This window comes from Sipha flava, unplaced genomic scaffold, assembly GCF_003268045.1.
Source record: "Sipha flava isolate LNK unplaced genomic scaffold, YSA_version1 268_pilon_pilon, whole genome shotgun sequence".
NCBI lineage: Eukaryota > Metazoa > Arthropoda > Insecta > Hemiptera > Aphididae > Sipha > Sipha flava.
This window is the reverse complement of record NW_020272932.1, coordinates 500468-517757: the sequence shown is the minus strand read 5'-3', so window position 1 is coordinate 517757 and position 17290 is coordinate 500468. Positions and strand designations below refer to the sequence as shown.

The 17290-nt window shown below is 29.1% G+C and overlaps 1 long non-coding RNA gene across 1 annotated transcript in view; it reads left to right on the top strand.

Moving 5' to 3' along the window:
• Positions 1-245: 245 nt before the first annotated feature.
• LOC112685180 overlaps positions 246-17290 on the top strand; it is a 58099-nt gene continuing 41054 nt past the window's right edge. The window contains exon 1 of the long non-coding RNA XR_003148767.1: positions 246-294. This is a non-coding gene — a long non-coding RNA (uncharacterized LOC112685180). The remainder of the gene's footprint in view (positions 295-17290) is intronic.

The window sequence follows — 17290 nt, the reverse complement described above, 5'->3', positions numbered from 1 at the left end:
TGTGTCGGTTGGCGTGCGCGCGAGACGAGCCGCGGCGGTCCGCGTCGCTGGAGGCAGCACCGTTGCGCGCGGGGCCCGCGAGACTCCGACCAGAAGCGGCTTCGGGTAGTTTCCGCTCGCGCTCGCACACGTCCGGTGCCCGTTACGCCGTCGCCGCGTTCGCCGTTCACGTCCCGCCACGGGGTCCGCTGAAACGCGCGCGCAAATCGTCCGCGGTTTCGTCGCCGGCCGTTTCCGTCCACGCGGCTGGGGCAAATCAGAAAATCAAACAACATCGATCCGGCGAGTCTTCAGGTACTTTTACACGTTTATTTCTTGTGCGTGCGCGTGACGACGATGATCCGTCGCGACGGCCGATCGGGGGGAGGGGAAAAAAAAAACGAAAAAACGAATAAATAAATAATTTAACGGCTCCGAGATCGCATCTCGCGAACTAGCCGGTGCCGTGGCTGTGCGTTTCGCGGCACCCGTGTTCGATTTTCCGAGCGCGGCAACGTGGTCTTCCGCGCGATTACTGTTGCGTTTACACGATATTACGACGTCGATCAAAACCGCGTACACGCGTTCCGGACTCTTTATTTACTCTTACGTGAATCCTAGACAGTCGCATGCTTCAAACAGCGTTATCGTTGTCTTCGGTTTTCATCGAAACTGACAAAAAATAACGTCTTCGTTAACAATCGCACGCTGCCCGGTGGTTTAGGAATACTGCTGCCTCCTACCGCCGGATTTATAGATAAAAAAAAGTTTGCAATTAAACTCGATCACCGAAATGACAATATTATACTTTTTACGTTATTAGAACACGTTATTACGGTGGATATACCCTTAAAATGGCATTCTTTGAGTTTGACGAACGTAATTTTTATAACTCTTTATTGAATAGCTAGTATAATAATGGTCACAGTTAGTAAATAATTCGAATGTAAAAATTAATAAACGAATATAAAGAGTGGAAAAATAAAACGTTACCGTTTCAACGGGTGGGTTTTTGCGCTCTCGGTGAGTAAGTGAAAGCATGACATTTTGAAATCGGGTAAATATTATCTACACATCATCGGAAAAACGTACGTCCAGTTGAATTATTACTTCCCTTGCTGGCGCCTGTCGGAAGGTTTCTACGATAGTAATTAATAGTCTTATATAACACAACTGGAATACGATAGTCGAGCACCTATACAATATTGTAAGGTACCACCGCCGATTGGGAGGGTAGGTGATGATTACGGATTTCTAATCAATTCTTAAGAAACGGCAAATACCGTTTGGGTTTCGATAGCAACTATTTATCAGCCGATGAGGTCCATTTTTTTCCTCAAGAGTTATTGGTTCTTTTTTTTTATCAAAAGAAATACTCATTTTTTGGTCAGCTTATAACGTATTACGAACATTTTTTTTGTATATTTTAGATCATTGTCACTATTAAATATATGAAATAAATAACATATATTTTAAATTTTATTAATAGCAATATATTATAATTTCAATTTCATATTTCTAAGCAAAATATTTGAAAATTTCGATAAAAATTTAAATCATTGAACATTAAATCTCATAAATTTAGTAGGTATTTGTAAATATTTGAAATTTTAACATGGGCGAAGTTTAGGTTAGGTATGGATAGGTGATCTAAATTATAATTAAGTTTAGTAAAAAATATTGGTTCAATAAAACAAATACGCTTTTTGTGTTTTAATAGTTCCATAGACATATAGTGTTTAAAAATGTAAAATCGAAACTTTATGTGGCCAATTAAAAAAAAAAATTAAAAAAATAAATATCTTAACCAATAATAAATTATTACTTTTTTGTAAATATCATATGTGGTAATAAGAAAAATAAATATATAAAAACAATTTTCTGTATGGAACACAAACATATTAAAATAAAATAAATACTTAAATTATAATTTCGTATAATCTTCTAATTGATCGATCCGACCAAAATGTAAATACTTTTGTAAAAAAATTGTCCGGGTCGGCGTTTGAATTCTTCAGTTTGAACACCAACTGATATCTTCCTTATTATTATTTAAATGCAATTTTTTCGCTCAGAGAGATAAAAAACTAAATAAAAGGTAGCAGCGAAGCAAAAGTGTGCAAAACAATGTTTCTCTGTTTGGAATCTACACCCAAATGATATTTTGCAGAACTCGTGATTTTCTTTCTTTTTTTTTTTAAATCTGGTCCATTACCAGTTTTGAAATCAGCTATTTTTGACCAATTTTATTGAGGATAGTAAGAAAATGTTTGAAGCTTTTTCTAAACGAAAATGTACGAACATTATTCAAAATTATATCTTACATTTTTTTTTTACAAAATAAAATTATTCTTTTCCTCTTTAACTCTTTAACCGTTTTTTTTTAGTTTTTTCGTTTTTCCACACACACCATAGAGCATTTTGAAAATTATGTTAAATTTTTGGCCATATATCTAACTATTTGAATTGGAAATCGAATGCAGACGCGCCTATTTCGGACGGCTCGCTATTGTAATTTTTGGTTGTTTCCAGGAAAATTGACATTGTTATGTAGCATACATCAATTTTAGTTTCAAGAAATCAATTTTAGTAATTTTTTGCATTGAGTACATAAAAAAGAAATATGTTATACATTTAGAAATATTTTTGTATAATTTTTTACCAATTAAATATCTTTCGTTATAATATTTTGTTATATCACATTATTTGTTGCTTTTTTTTTAGTTTTTTTTCTTTCTCGGAATTCGATATAAGATTATTCTTTATATTGTAATACAACTGTAAATTGTTTGAACATTTTAAAAATTAGTTTTTAAAAACGTCTTTTTATTTTATAAAAGTTCAGTTATAAATATTTGCAAAATGTCATGAATTATCATCGTTACGAATGTTGTAATATTAATAATTTTTATTTATATTTTTGACGTGAAACGTGTAATTGTGGATAAAATCATTATAAATCATTGTTTATACGAGATTAATTGAACCTCAATCAAACTGTATTCAAATTTTTTTGTTAGCATTTGGATACATTAGTTAGTATTAAGTAATACGTAGTTCTTAATGTATATGTATATAGTATTATTATATAAGTATCTATATTTGTATAACTAATATATATATATATATATATTCATTAAATTTTTTTTTTATGTTTTAATATAGTTGAAATGTCAATGGAAAATTTCCGCTTACACTACACTATACTCCCGTTTTTTATTAGAATTTAAATGTTTTTATCATAATAATTAGTTTTATGAGTGTTTAAAATTCAACAAAAAAAACTTTTATAATTATTGAGTTTCATAATTAAGTCTTTGTATATGAATAAATGCAATAATTAATTCTTTCTTTTCGAAAACTATAAACCATATAATGATATTATACCGACTTATTTCCATTCAAAAAGTTTATGCCGTAGGGACGTAGTATTACATTTCTAGTTACTGCATGTATTGTGAGGATTTGCCAATTTTTTTCGGTGACATGAAAAAACACTGTGCAAAAAAATAGCTTTCACAGTGACTAAATTCGTTTAATAGCGCAACTTAGAAATGCATTGAGTTTTATAAGTAATTATTTTTATCGTATTTTTACTGAAGATTTAAGCTGATTCGGAAGTAAGCTACTCAATTTTAGAAAAATAATCTATCATTTTTTGGGTCTCAAATTTAACTCATGAGTCATGACATATGATAACATATGATTTTGTAACTCACCGATTACGTTAGGTTGGATTTTATTTTGACTTGAAGGTCTCTGTAAGTGGGGTCAAGAATATATTTATATTATGGTTATAGTCACTGTAACTATAGCTTAGTAATTATCAAGTATATAATAAAATAATAATCGTAATAACATTTTGAGAGTTAATAATATACCTAATTTTTTCAATTTTTTACATGACATTTTATAATTCTGTCACACTTTAAAATCGTGTTTATTGAATAACTTTAGTTTTTGAACAAGTCTTTTACGTATAAATTATATACGATTCAAGAAATGGTTCTAATTGCTTCATATTTCCATTGCCCAAGCATATTATTAAAGTAATAAATTTAATATTGTAAATTCTGTTATGTTTGTATTTTTACCTTTCGATTCGATATCAAGTTATTACCATGGAAATTTAAAAAAATATTTAAGTATCTAATAGTAATATTATCAAATATATAATGATATCACAATATTTCAATATGTAATTCGTTGGACAATAATGAGTATGAAATGAATAAATACGAGTACATTTAAAATCATGATATACTACGTACTTAAACATATTAATAATTAAATATGAATTAATTTGAACTTTTTCGCATTCAATTTTAGAAATTTTAGGCCAGAGAAGTTTCCTTATTATGAAATAAAAAATAAGCTACATGGTCCTTTCGAACTTTTGTTGTTATTTTTTACGGATGCAATTTAATTATATATTTACTGGTTGAGATTTGAAATTATTCGGAATGTGTATATATTGGACTACTATCAATTTGACGGCAGATAGCAGGCGCGGATTCAGGGGGGGCTATGGGTGCTCGGGCACCCCCTGTCGCCTTGGCCACCAACAAAATAAATTTATATTATAAATTATGTTATTTCTTATTTTTCAAAATAATAATAATAATAATAATAAATATCGGTTATTCCGTTATCGGAATTTAAATAATTTAATATCAGATATCAAAAATAGATTTTTAGGTCACGGACACGAAACGATTATGTATTTACAATATTTAATACCATTTTTCCTACTTGAAGATACAGATATCGAAAAAATTATTAAATCGGCCAAATTTTATATCGATGATCTAATTGGCTCGATAGAAGAGGTTAGAGGTGAAGTTACTTTGTGGAAACAATTTTGGAAATCCCAATTAGATAAACCTAAAACTGCTATAGAAGCTTTGACTTATGCATCTGAATTTTATCCTAATATAAAGGAATTGCTAAAAATTATTTGCGTTATACCAGTTACCACTTGCACCGCAGAAAGAATATTTTCCTCACTTCGACAAACAAAAACATATTTAAGATCAACAATAGGAGAGGATAGATTAAATGGACTTATGCTTCTTAATATTCATAGGGATATTAAAATTACTCCAGAGGAAGTTATTGAAGAATTCAATGAAAAACACCCAAGAAAATTACAGTTACAATATATGTAAGAAATTATTGTTATTTTTAAGTTTATATTTAATAAATACTGATGTATGAAAAAAAAGTTAGCACCAATAAATCAAATAGAAAATATTAATTTAAATAAATAGAAAGGTGTAACAATCTTTTTTTTTTTGAGCACTCCCTGTCAAAATTTTCTGGATCCGCGCCTGGCAGATAGTCATTGAAAAGGTCAACGATGGATTCATATTTTGATTTTCCGGTAGAAAAAAAAGGCCTATCGTAAACTTAATTATACATTTCCATAGAATTTCACAATTGAAGCCTGAAGATGAATGATGAGTAGTATTTCATATTGGTATGAGAGGTAGCTTGGCTTTTTTTCCCCTTTTGTATTACATTAGTACAACATATTTCTTTAAAATATTTTTTTTTAAAGTTGTCTTTATTGTATATCAGCATGTTTCGATTACAGTTATGAAATATATTATAAATGAACTTATTCTTGGACAGGATTGCTTAGATACTTAAATACTTAGTATCTATCAAATCATTGTGTTAAATATTACACAATGATAATGATTGATCATACTTAGTAAATAGTAAATAGTAATTTCCGTATGCGACAAAATTCTATGTGTTTTTAATTGCTAAATATTGATATTTAGTCAGAATAGTTATGTAATAATTGGATGAGTAATAGTAAATGCTTTCTTTGCTCGTCCCCCGATCTTCCATTAATGGACATTATAATTTAGAAAAGTTCGATGAGCGCTGCGCGTTTACACACATATAAGCATTTATCCTGAACGTCGTAACTATATTCGTCCGTTAAATGTTTTGTTCGCGGACAGTTGTACTCCGACTCCGTCCTCAACAGTGATTCGTCGTTCGTAATTGTTCTTTATTGCTTATTTTTCGCGGAGAAAAACACATGGCTTCATTCTTGGTGGCACGCACGTGTACTGGGCAGAGCACTTTATCCCTGTGTCACGTTACTACGTCAATATCGTTAGGAAACGTTGTATATTGCGATAGAGTTTGCGATACTACGACAGTGGACGCAAGAGAAATAGCGTCAGCGCTATGAAAGCGTTCGTACCACTGTTACGTATCGTAAAGGGCACTTGCAGTACTGTCCGGTAGCCATTTGAATAATAAGCGTTTAGGTTAAATGGTCTCGAAGTAGCATATTTCAGAAACAAACATAGGACGTAAACGCTCCATACCATATTATTTCTAGACTTACCCTCTTGAGAGGGAACTATACATTTAAAATGTAAAAAGTGTAAACCCGTTTTGCTATTCTTTGAAATTGGAAAAAAAAAAAGAACCGATAAGTCGTTGAGTCATCGAAAGTATGTTTTTTGTCGTTTTATTTATACACAGTTCAATCACAGAATTCAAAAGATAATTTTGAGCGAAAGTCAGTTTGATTTATATTTCATATAATTGTTATTCGAGTTTACCACGTTGTAAGATAAGTAAAAATTGTATTAATACGATCAATAATTTAAAACATAAAATAAAGCACTTTGTGTGTTTAAATCAAATCTACGTTGATTAAAAATAAAAACAATCCGTTAGTGATATAAAATACGTGTTATTTCAAACAAAAAAACCTTTAAAAAAATTTTTTTAGTCAAATATTATTAAATTACACAATAAAAGTATTTTAACTTAACGTTTAAGGTTAATATTTTATTAAAAAAATATAGGTTCACTTATTTTGCAAAAAAAAAAAAAAAATTACAACTAAAAGGAAATTTTACAAAGCTCAACATTATTTTTTGGCTTTCAAAACAACAGGAAAAAATTCCAAAAAAAACCTTAAAAGGACTTGATTAAAGTGCATTAAAGTCTTTTTTTTTCCAATTTTATTAGATACTACAAAGAATTTTGATTTAAACTTATTATCAATAAAAAAAACTGTTAACAGAAAAAAAAATCACTTTTGTAAACTAAATACATTCCTTGTTTAGTGGAGATTATTCGTTTTCGAAAAAATATATTGTACCAAAATTTAGGATGGATGAAAACTTGTCTCTTGTCATATTTTTTTATTTTAAAATCTTCAAAATACTTTATAACAGAAGTCAGATGTTTCACGTGATGTAATTCCACCAATTTCGTGGAGCAATGACGTTCTGAAACACTAAGTACGGATTAGGTTTTTTTTTTCGTAATCTTTATCAGAATTATTTTTTCAGCCCATTATATATTGTTTCGTACTGGTAGTGATGGTATCTTTTTGTAATTCGTAATAGTGTATGTGTATGTGCCAGTGTGTGTGCACATGTCTATGCGTGTGAAAATCGGGTGAAATGCGTCCGCTTAGAAAAATGTTCGTTTTCAAAACTACTGCGTAATGTATACAAATTTGCACATCTCTATGCATTTCCTCGACATAATAAATGTTTCGTATAATACGTCTGAAACGAGTTTAACAGTTTTTTTCTTACATCTTTATCTACGTGACTGGCGGAGTAGGGTGTGCTATTTACGGGTTAAAAGCAGAATTCGTTTGTTAGTTCTTTGTCGTCGCCATCGTCATCATCTTTTATTATATATATGTATATTTTTTTCTCTGTAAATCTGGGTAGTATTTATTTTGCTTTCATTTTTCCCACCCTCCGTTTGGCACACCTAGTAGTTCTTTCAGAGTTTGTTCATAACGGATTTACCCTAAACAAATTATGCGTACACACGGCTTGTAGGTCACTCTCTTGTTATTTGGACATCATTCTTATTATAAGATGGCAGTATTCTTAGCAAAATGAATATAAGACTTACTCATCCATCCTCCACAGTGCCGATGACAGTGACACAATTCTACGCGAATTAAAAAATTAAAGAAAACATTTCTTCAGTATAAATGTAATGGCAAATGTGCAATACGTGTTAAATATAAAGTTATCTACTACGTTCGAACAATAAAAATTATATAACATCGTTATTTAGGATAAATTATGATTCTGGACATATAACATTGCAAATATATTCAACGGTTTGAATACTTCATATATTTTACTACATCCATGTGAGCAAGTCTGGAGGATTTACTATTTATCTCCAATAATATTATTCTGGATTAGGTTTTATTATAAATATAGGCGTAAACGCGTACCTATTATGCGCAATAAAAATTAAAGTATTCAGTTTTACTCGAAATAAAATGATCGAAAACGCATAGCAGCGATTAATATTAATATTTTTTCGTGTAATTGGATTTATATTTATTTTCAACTGATATTTTTCACTCTCGAATCGACAGAACTATATAAATACTTATACTATTGGAATGAATATAAATATTAACTTTTTGTTTCACTATTAAACTTTATTTTGGAATATATTAATATAACATCTCAATGTTAGAAAATTTCGAAATAAACTGTTGATACTTTTTTGGGTGAGTAAATAAAAACTAACAATTTAAAGTTAAAACTTTTTAGTTTTATACTTGATAACATTATGAATTTAATTGTAAAAAGGTTGATACTTAATTTAAAAGTTTGAGACTTCAAATACTTCATTATATTATCCGAGTGGATTTTGGAAAACGTGAAAATAAATTGTTCTTTACCATAGGTGATATTAAACTTTATTTTTATTTATTTTACTATATTGCATAGATTATATACCTTCAATGTCACTGAAATAAAATAATAAGCATGATCGAAAATTATTTAACTAAAAATCATTTTTTTTTGTTTTTTGCTTTGTTGAACGTATTGGACGTATTTTGAACTTAATTAACAACTATCTCAGTATAAAGTTATAACGCAGATTTTTGAAACATTTATAGTTTATTTCGATCTGTTTGAGTGAAATGCATATCAAATGATCTTACATTATTTGTAATTGACAGAATTTTAGTTGTAAATAAAACATAATTATTATTTTTTTTTGATTTAGAAAATTCGATTAAATCGTAAAAAACTTATCATTAGATTGAAAATTGTTAATGCACGAAAATTTAGATTTGTATTTATCTTTTTTTCTGGATTTACTATGATTAATAGCGAAACTACTTGTCAGTAGATTTTATTCCGTGTAAATATAATGTTTGGTAAATAAAAATGAAGCCATTATTTTTCCCAAATACAAGTTGACTATTGATAAATGGTTTTATGAAGAATAAATGTCTTTTTTTTCTTTTTTAGCTATAGAAATTAGAATTATTTTCTAGATTATAAAAATATATTAAATATAATTACTATTTATCAATGAGTTAATTTTTATAATACGTATTATTTTATTTATTTGGCTATTTCTTTCATGATAGCATTAGTTTTATATTGAATATTGTAAATGAAAATTATTGAATAAAAAAATATAGTATTAGTTAGTATAATGTATTTGTGTATATTTATGCATACTTTTTGTTTATATAGATAACCTTTTTTTTTATTTTATTTTTTTTATTTTATAATTTGTTGATTTTAATAAAAGTAAATAATATTTATATATTATGTAAACAGTATAATAGTTAATAATTAAATTGAGTTTTGCCGACTTTGCATCATTGCATGTCAATAGAAAGAATAGTTATTTTATTATAATTAATTAATGTATTGGATACATATTACTATGAATCTATCTTGAGCTAAACTTTTCACGCATCAAACTACTTATACGTTGCGATTCGTATAGTGACTGCGCAGACGCTAGATTAACATGGTTTCTTATCGCCCGTGACGAGGACAGAATATCGTGTATAGAAATATCTAGAGCACAAGAAGAAAAAAAAATTAGTCTAATTAGGTATTTTATTGTTTCCAAATCGAATTTTTTAATTACTTAATTTGATTCGATTTGAAAATAATTATAACCGTTGCGGTTACTTCATATCGAAAGTCTGTCGGTCCGAACGATTCGTGCATGATTATTACTATACGGTGAACTTTTGGGATTTATGTCAATGATCAAAATTGTCTAACATATTGGGTTATAATTCTTTCGATGAACTCATAAAGCAAGTACACACGAAACGTAACGCTCTGAAATTTCAATTTGTATCGCCTTGTGTTCGACAACTCTTCGTTGAATCAGTGTAAACTTTGAGAGCAATCGTTCGTTATGCGATTTTGAGACAGTAGAGACTTCTATATAAACGCCGCCTCACTTTTCATCATGAATCGCTCCCGTATTCGATAAAATATTCTTTGCCACGAGCAATAAAATCACTCTTGCTGAGTTAGGTGATGGTCAAAGGTATCGCACGTTTCTAACTCGAGAACCACGAGATAAACGTATTCATACGGCAATATATGATAACGGCTTACAATTTTATCCTTGCTATACGATCCAAGGATATGGTCAAACTTCAGTGCAATAATCGTGTTTACGCGTAGTATTGTCAACAATTAGTTTAAATTATTAATTGAAATGGGATTATCTTTCCTCAAAACAAGCTGTGGACGATTCCGATTAATCGGTATTTGTAACAGTAGTTTTGTGTTCAAAGTTTATCGGAAACGACAACCATCACAATAATATAAATGGGTACACGTTAATTGATCGTAAACAATTGCTTAGCGACAATTGACCGTAAATAATTAATCGCAAGCCAATTGGTCGCAATGATAATTTATTGCACGACAATTAATAGTAAAAAAATAACATTTTCCTTATTTTTCCCATATTAACAGACTTAGAACTGTCTGTAATTTATCAAATAGTGACAGATTTGGTTAAAAATATTATTTTTCCTTTTTCGAATTAGATTAATAATATTTAAAATATCCTGTTAGTTATTTAATATTGAAATATTTATTTTATTTTTAGGCGGGAAAAAAGTTAGTGGATATATATAATATTGAAAATATTAACTAAAGGCTATTAATAAAAAAATAAAAAAAAAATAAACAAAAATTTTTTGAAAATAATTAAGCTTGCAATTGAAAATTGCATTCAATGCTACATAGTCTAATACTACATTATCTAATCTTCAATATATGTATTATTATTTTACCTTTATTATTATGTATACCTTATTCAATTCATATAACCACATCAAAATTAAATAGAATATTTGACCGTAGGTACGTCTAACCATGACAGTGTGATCAACCGTGAAAGTTTATGAAAATAATTATTTGCAAATTTATTTGATTTAGTAAAGTTTCTATTATTATTATTATTATTATTATTATACATGTTTGGGATTCTACATTATTCTGTAAACAATGTGACTAGAACAATGTAACAATACCATCAAATGCTGTACCTGTTTCGAAAACAATATATTATTTAGATGCCGTATATTTCGAAACAGATAAGAACAATATTAAAAATTTACTTTTTACATGTTCAGATTCTTGTATAAATATCATACCTTTCAGCTGAACTACTCGTTTTCGCTTGAGAGCCAAAGATTTTATTTATTTACTTGTACTCGCCCTAAAAATTCTGCATCAAAATCGAATGTGCACTTCCTGCAACCTCCCCATGAATATGTTTAGTTCCATTATGCGAATGAGTATAAACGCGTTTCAACTATTAAGACAAAATACAATACCTAGGTATTGTTTAATCAACGTAATTACCGAATCTATCAGCGTCCGTAAACAGATTATTCAAAGATATTACATGCGTCGTCATTTTTTATTGATTCAACGTGGTGGACGATGCGCGAAGTCTTTACGCAGTGCAATTATTGTTATGGGGTAGAACACGCGTTCTCCGGATGTTGATCGTGCGCATATCAAGCCTAAAGCCAAACAATACACGATTCTAACGTTCGAAAATATACGTTTGATTCTGTGTGGTTATTATTATTTGAACACTCGTGAAATTGTAATCAGCGGCGGATTGGCTAAAAATTTCGGCCCGATAAATTACCGTATGACCGCCCCACTATCCAATAATAATAATTTTTTATAAAATTCTCCTTTATTCATGGATTAAATGCTCGTAGAATTGTTTACACCACGTTTACACTAGGTTTTCATCACAATCTTACAATATACTTAAATAGATTATTTTTATAAAATAGTTTTCAATCCAAGTACCTCACCTCAGTGTTATAATACGACTACCGGCTCACCGGGAACTTTTCCGGTATCCCGTTGGGCCCATCCACCTGGTTGAATGTTCGGTTTTTAATTATTATTCATACGTATATAAATAAATATGTACTTCATACAACCATTAGGCGACGGTCGAGTCGTAGATAATTTGGTTTGAAAATCGAAGTTGACGGAATGGGAGTCAAAATTATTTTTGATAATCGGATAAGTGAATTCGACGAACGGTGGTGGTGTTGGTGGTGATGGAGAAGTGAAGGTGCGCGGTGATAAGTGAAATCCTCTAAAGCTGATAGTTGCACTTGATAGCCAGCTATTAGTTTTATTTTTCTGCAGTCATCAGTCTGTCGGAAACGGATTAAAACGGCTCCTACTCCTAGCCGGCTCCGTCCATCTTATCCCTTGTCCGCCGGAATCCTTTTTATCCGACCGCATCGCCAAGCAAACACGAAAATTAATAACAATTCTTGTACATCCCCGTTTAATCACGCGTACATAGTAACGCTTATCGTAACAAATGTTATTTTATTTTTTCAAAGCCAAACTTGTCACTGCAACACATAACTAGAGATTCTTCAATCGGATTGTTTGTCGACGAAAACTTCGGAATTATTAAAATTTGTTCAATATGTGTGATTTATACTACTACTCGTTATTGTTTTTTTTTTTTTTTTACTTGTGTTGCAAACAAACTATTTGGTGGTAGTAAGACAACGTCTAACATAATGCTTATATTAGAAAGATAATTTTATATTTTATATAATAGCATTGTTAATACCCTTGTATAATAGCTGTAAAAAATGTCATTATTAAAATGTATTAGGTTGATTATTTTATAAATTTCAATAAGTTCTTATGTACAAACTTAACTACGAGTATATTTTTATTTTATTTTATTTTATTAATAATTACGGGAAAGCCCAAAAACATGGATAAGATATAAGTTTTAATACAAATATGTTTTATTGGTATACATTTCTTGCCATACTGATACTAAGTAAACATTGTCATGAATTAATGTTTATTATGACATCAAATAAATAATTTTTAAAAGCATATTTTTTTTTTTAGTGAATATAATCATAAATACAGATACCTATGTATTATAATATATTAGGTCAGTGGTATCACATTATTATGTTTCTCCACGTCCATAGGTTTTTTCTTAAATTATATTTTAGAAATATTTTTCTTTCATACAATTACATTAGGTATAGTAATACATATATTATATATGTTTTGATATATTTATGATCTGGTTTTTATTGTTCTTTTAACATTATGTAAATATTTTCAATAACTTATTTGAAGTCTAGTTTTATTTAAGATACTATAGTAAATTTCTTAGTATTGATAGAAATTATAAGTTTTTGAAATTTAAATAAAACGTATAACTCTTTACTTCATCGGGCATGTATTTATTTTCATTCATCTTTTATTAATACAATATTTATCACAAAATAATGTAACTTATTTATTGTAATAAGAACTTCTACAAAAGATTACGTTTGATTTTTTTATTAAAATATTTATATATAATATATGATGAATTAATTAAAATTAAAAATTGTTAATCAATATTTATATTTTAATGTATTAAGTAAAATTATATTTTACATTTATATTTTAAAATAATGAGCTTTATATACTATCTGATCGGAAACTTAAAACTATAAGCAAATGTATATACTGTGTACAGCATATATTATAAGACTTAGATAGTTCAAACTAAACTTCTGTATGTGTTTCATTGTATCAGTAATAGTTTAAATATTTATGTAAAATTTTAAAGTGTACAAAATATCCTTAGTAATTTTATACTAACTGTTTTTGTATTAATTAAAATATATAAAAACTAAATGTATCGAAAACTGAATAAAGTTAATATGAGGTTTAAAAAGTTAGAAAACAAACATGGAATATATCGTAACATCAAAAATAAACATTAACAACACATTTATAGATACATTTCTGAAATTAAGTAATTTCAGGAATTGCAGAAAACTATTTTATATAAAATAATTAGGTTTGGAATGCTTGGAAAAAATTAATTTTTTTGATAAATCATTTAATGTTGATTTAAAATTGTTAATCTACCCAAATCTACAGCTTTCTAATCTTCGGTGAACCTACCATTGCGGTGAACGGCCATAAGCTATCCGAGTCTTGTCGGTCTGTATATGACTTGAATGGAAATCGCTTAAAAATTCTTAAGCTGATTTTAATAACTTTAGTATATTTTTGTATTACTAATTCGTATTGCTACCAAACTCTAAATATTGGAGAAAATATTCGAAACCTTTTGAACCATTATAATATTATTTGGTTTAAACATGATTCTATGGCACACTTGAATTTATTTGTTAAAATGTATTCGACTTATATGGTTTGTACAAACGTAGGAGCACTACTGTAAATACCTAACTGTAAATACCGGAATGATGAAGAATAATTACACAGAGAGACTTTGACGCAGACAGCTGTATAGCATGTGAGGTATCTTGGAGAAAATATTGAGTATTAATAATATCAGGATGTTAGAATGCGTGATGAGAATAGGAGACACAAATCTCGAATAATGGTATACATTTTTAAGTTAGTTGCGTAAAATACAAGTTGGTGTAGACACTAAAGGTCCTAAATAACCTGTACATTTTAAAACAGAAAAAAAATTTAATATAGACCTGCATCGGGCATTATAATTTTACTATCACAATTTGCTTTATTTTTGTATATAAAACGAAATAAAAATGATAAGCTTAGTGAGCATTGGTCCGCATGAATATCAACCCAGTCAAAGTTAATTCATAAAAAGAGGGGAGGAGGAAACATTTAAATAACATTTATGAAAAATAAAAATTATATTTTTCTTCTCGTATCCAATAATATTTAATTTAATCCGCATAATATATATCTAGGGGAGGAAAACCACTTGTATTTGTCCATTGGACCATGTCGCATTTTATTTTTCCAATTAAAACCATTCTAATTACTTTTAGTTTCCTTTTGGGTCACCAAACGAAGCTCTTTTGTCAACCTTTCATTTCGTGTGGTGTTTATAACTCAGCTACCTCTAGTGTATATACCGATTTAACCTGTTTATTATTTCTAAAAATATTCAACAAACCCTTTTAAATCCATTGCAAAGTTAAGGTCATTTAGTACTCGTAATACTGTACAAGCGTGGTCGTCGTAACAATAACAAATTATTCCATTTTAACGTTTCTGAAACAATACCGGAACCATTGAATTTACGACGATTCGTATTTTTTCTTCCAGTGTGTCTGCAAATACTTCCTTTGGTCCTAGACATCGTATACATATATCTACATACAAAGTAAATTAAATCGTGACTCATTGAGAATATTGACGAAGAATTTTTAAAATCGTACCTTACAAATATAATAATACTTCAGGATAAGTATTTATATGTATATAAACTATTTGTTTATTTATTTATATATTTATTTACGAGTATCAACCATTTAATAATTAAGATTTTTTATTTTATTGTTTATACATTTGTTTTGTTTTTGAATTTATTTCTTATAAATGCTGGTTTCTTTAAAGTTTATCGTGATAGTTATAGTAATTTTACTATTAGTTGTTTTAAAACGGTAGATAGATCATGAACTCTGTTGAAACGTTACGCTAGTATAGTTTTAGTGGACAATCGTTGTATACGCACGGAAATTTTTATTTGAAAATTTAAATGAAGAATTGACTAAAAGATTTATTATAAATATGCGTTAGCGATCGATGAAGTAGGAGTCAATCATCACTTATGAATACTATAATGAAATATAATAATTTAAAATTAAAGATCGTCAAAATGAAAGTCATCACAATCGTCGATCGGGATATTAGCGATAAAACAATTTATTAACCTATCTATAGAGAGTAGATACGTTTGTATTTACACTGTCTACCTAATTTATAATTTGTACCAATTATGTGCATACTTAAATTTCATATTGCAAAGTAATACTTAAAAACTAGAATCGCAACTATTTGAATTGAACACATGAAAACCGAGAACCGATCTTGATAAAAATACGTTTTTCAAACGAAAACCGATTCGGCCAAATGGGAACCAAATCGACTATTCCCGTACAAACACGACACGTGCGCACCATCTGTGTACGGTTGGGGGTTGAAGTCGCATTGTGCGTATCCGGGTAAATGTCGATACGTTCGACGGTTGTAATTCGTTGGACAGTCGCGCAATGTTATCATGCGTGCGGTCGTCCCATTCTCAGCAAACCCGGATTCCATTATTTAACACGTACATGTGAACGTTCATTCGTTCGCAAAGCATACTTAACTAAATATATGTAATGCGATAAATCCTACAAGTTATTTCTGCGATTTGGGACATGACGCTGCCGGTTACATTTTAAACACTGAAATACATTTCATTACATTACATTTAAAGATTATTATTGGAATCGCAAGCAATATTATAACCGTCTTGATAACTCAATTTTTACAATTTTCAAATATTTAAATATTTCATGTTACAAAAAATGGTTGTCAGAGGTTTGATACTATTATTCTTAAGCTATTTCACATTGTTAAAATTTTAGGTTTGAAATAATATATAACCTTTTTCATTTCGATAGATTTCACGTAAAGTCGTAAGAAGTCTTTTTTTTTTTTTATTGATTTCTCGAAGATATTATTTCCAACTAAAATAATATCGAACATTTTGCCATTTACTCATTAAAAATTATCAGTTTATTATATGATTATTTTTAATAATAAATCATCGTAAAAAAATTAATTTTTTATTTTTGATCATTTTTGAGTTCACGTGTCAACATAGTTCAGGTTTTTTACTGGCAAAAACGGTAAGTTTCAAAAGTTGTAACAATCATGTTCAGCTGTTGTCTAGTGTACCACGACGATCACAAATGATTAAATTACATCAGAGTTGAGCGAAGAGATGGAGAAACGGACATGACAAATTAAATGTTTTACTTAATGAAAATTGTTTAATGTCATTGTGCTCCCACTTAAGAAAATTTGTTTAATGTGTGATTAATTTATTCGTTTCAAATCTTAATGTAATATACAACAGTTATACGGGTCCTTTATATTCCGACTGGACTACATCTACTCTACTTGTGGGAATTAAACTCGGAACTGCCCACTACACT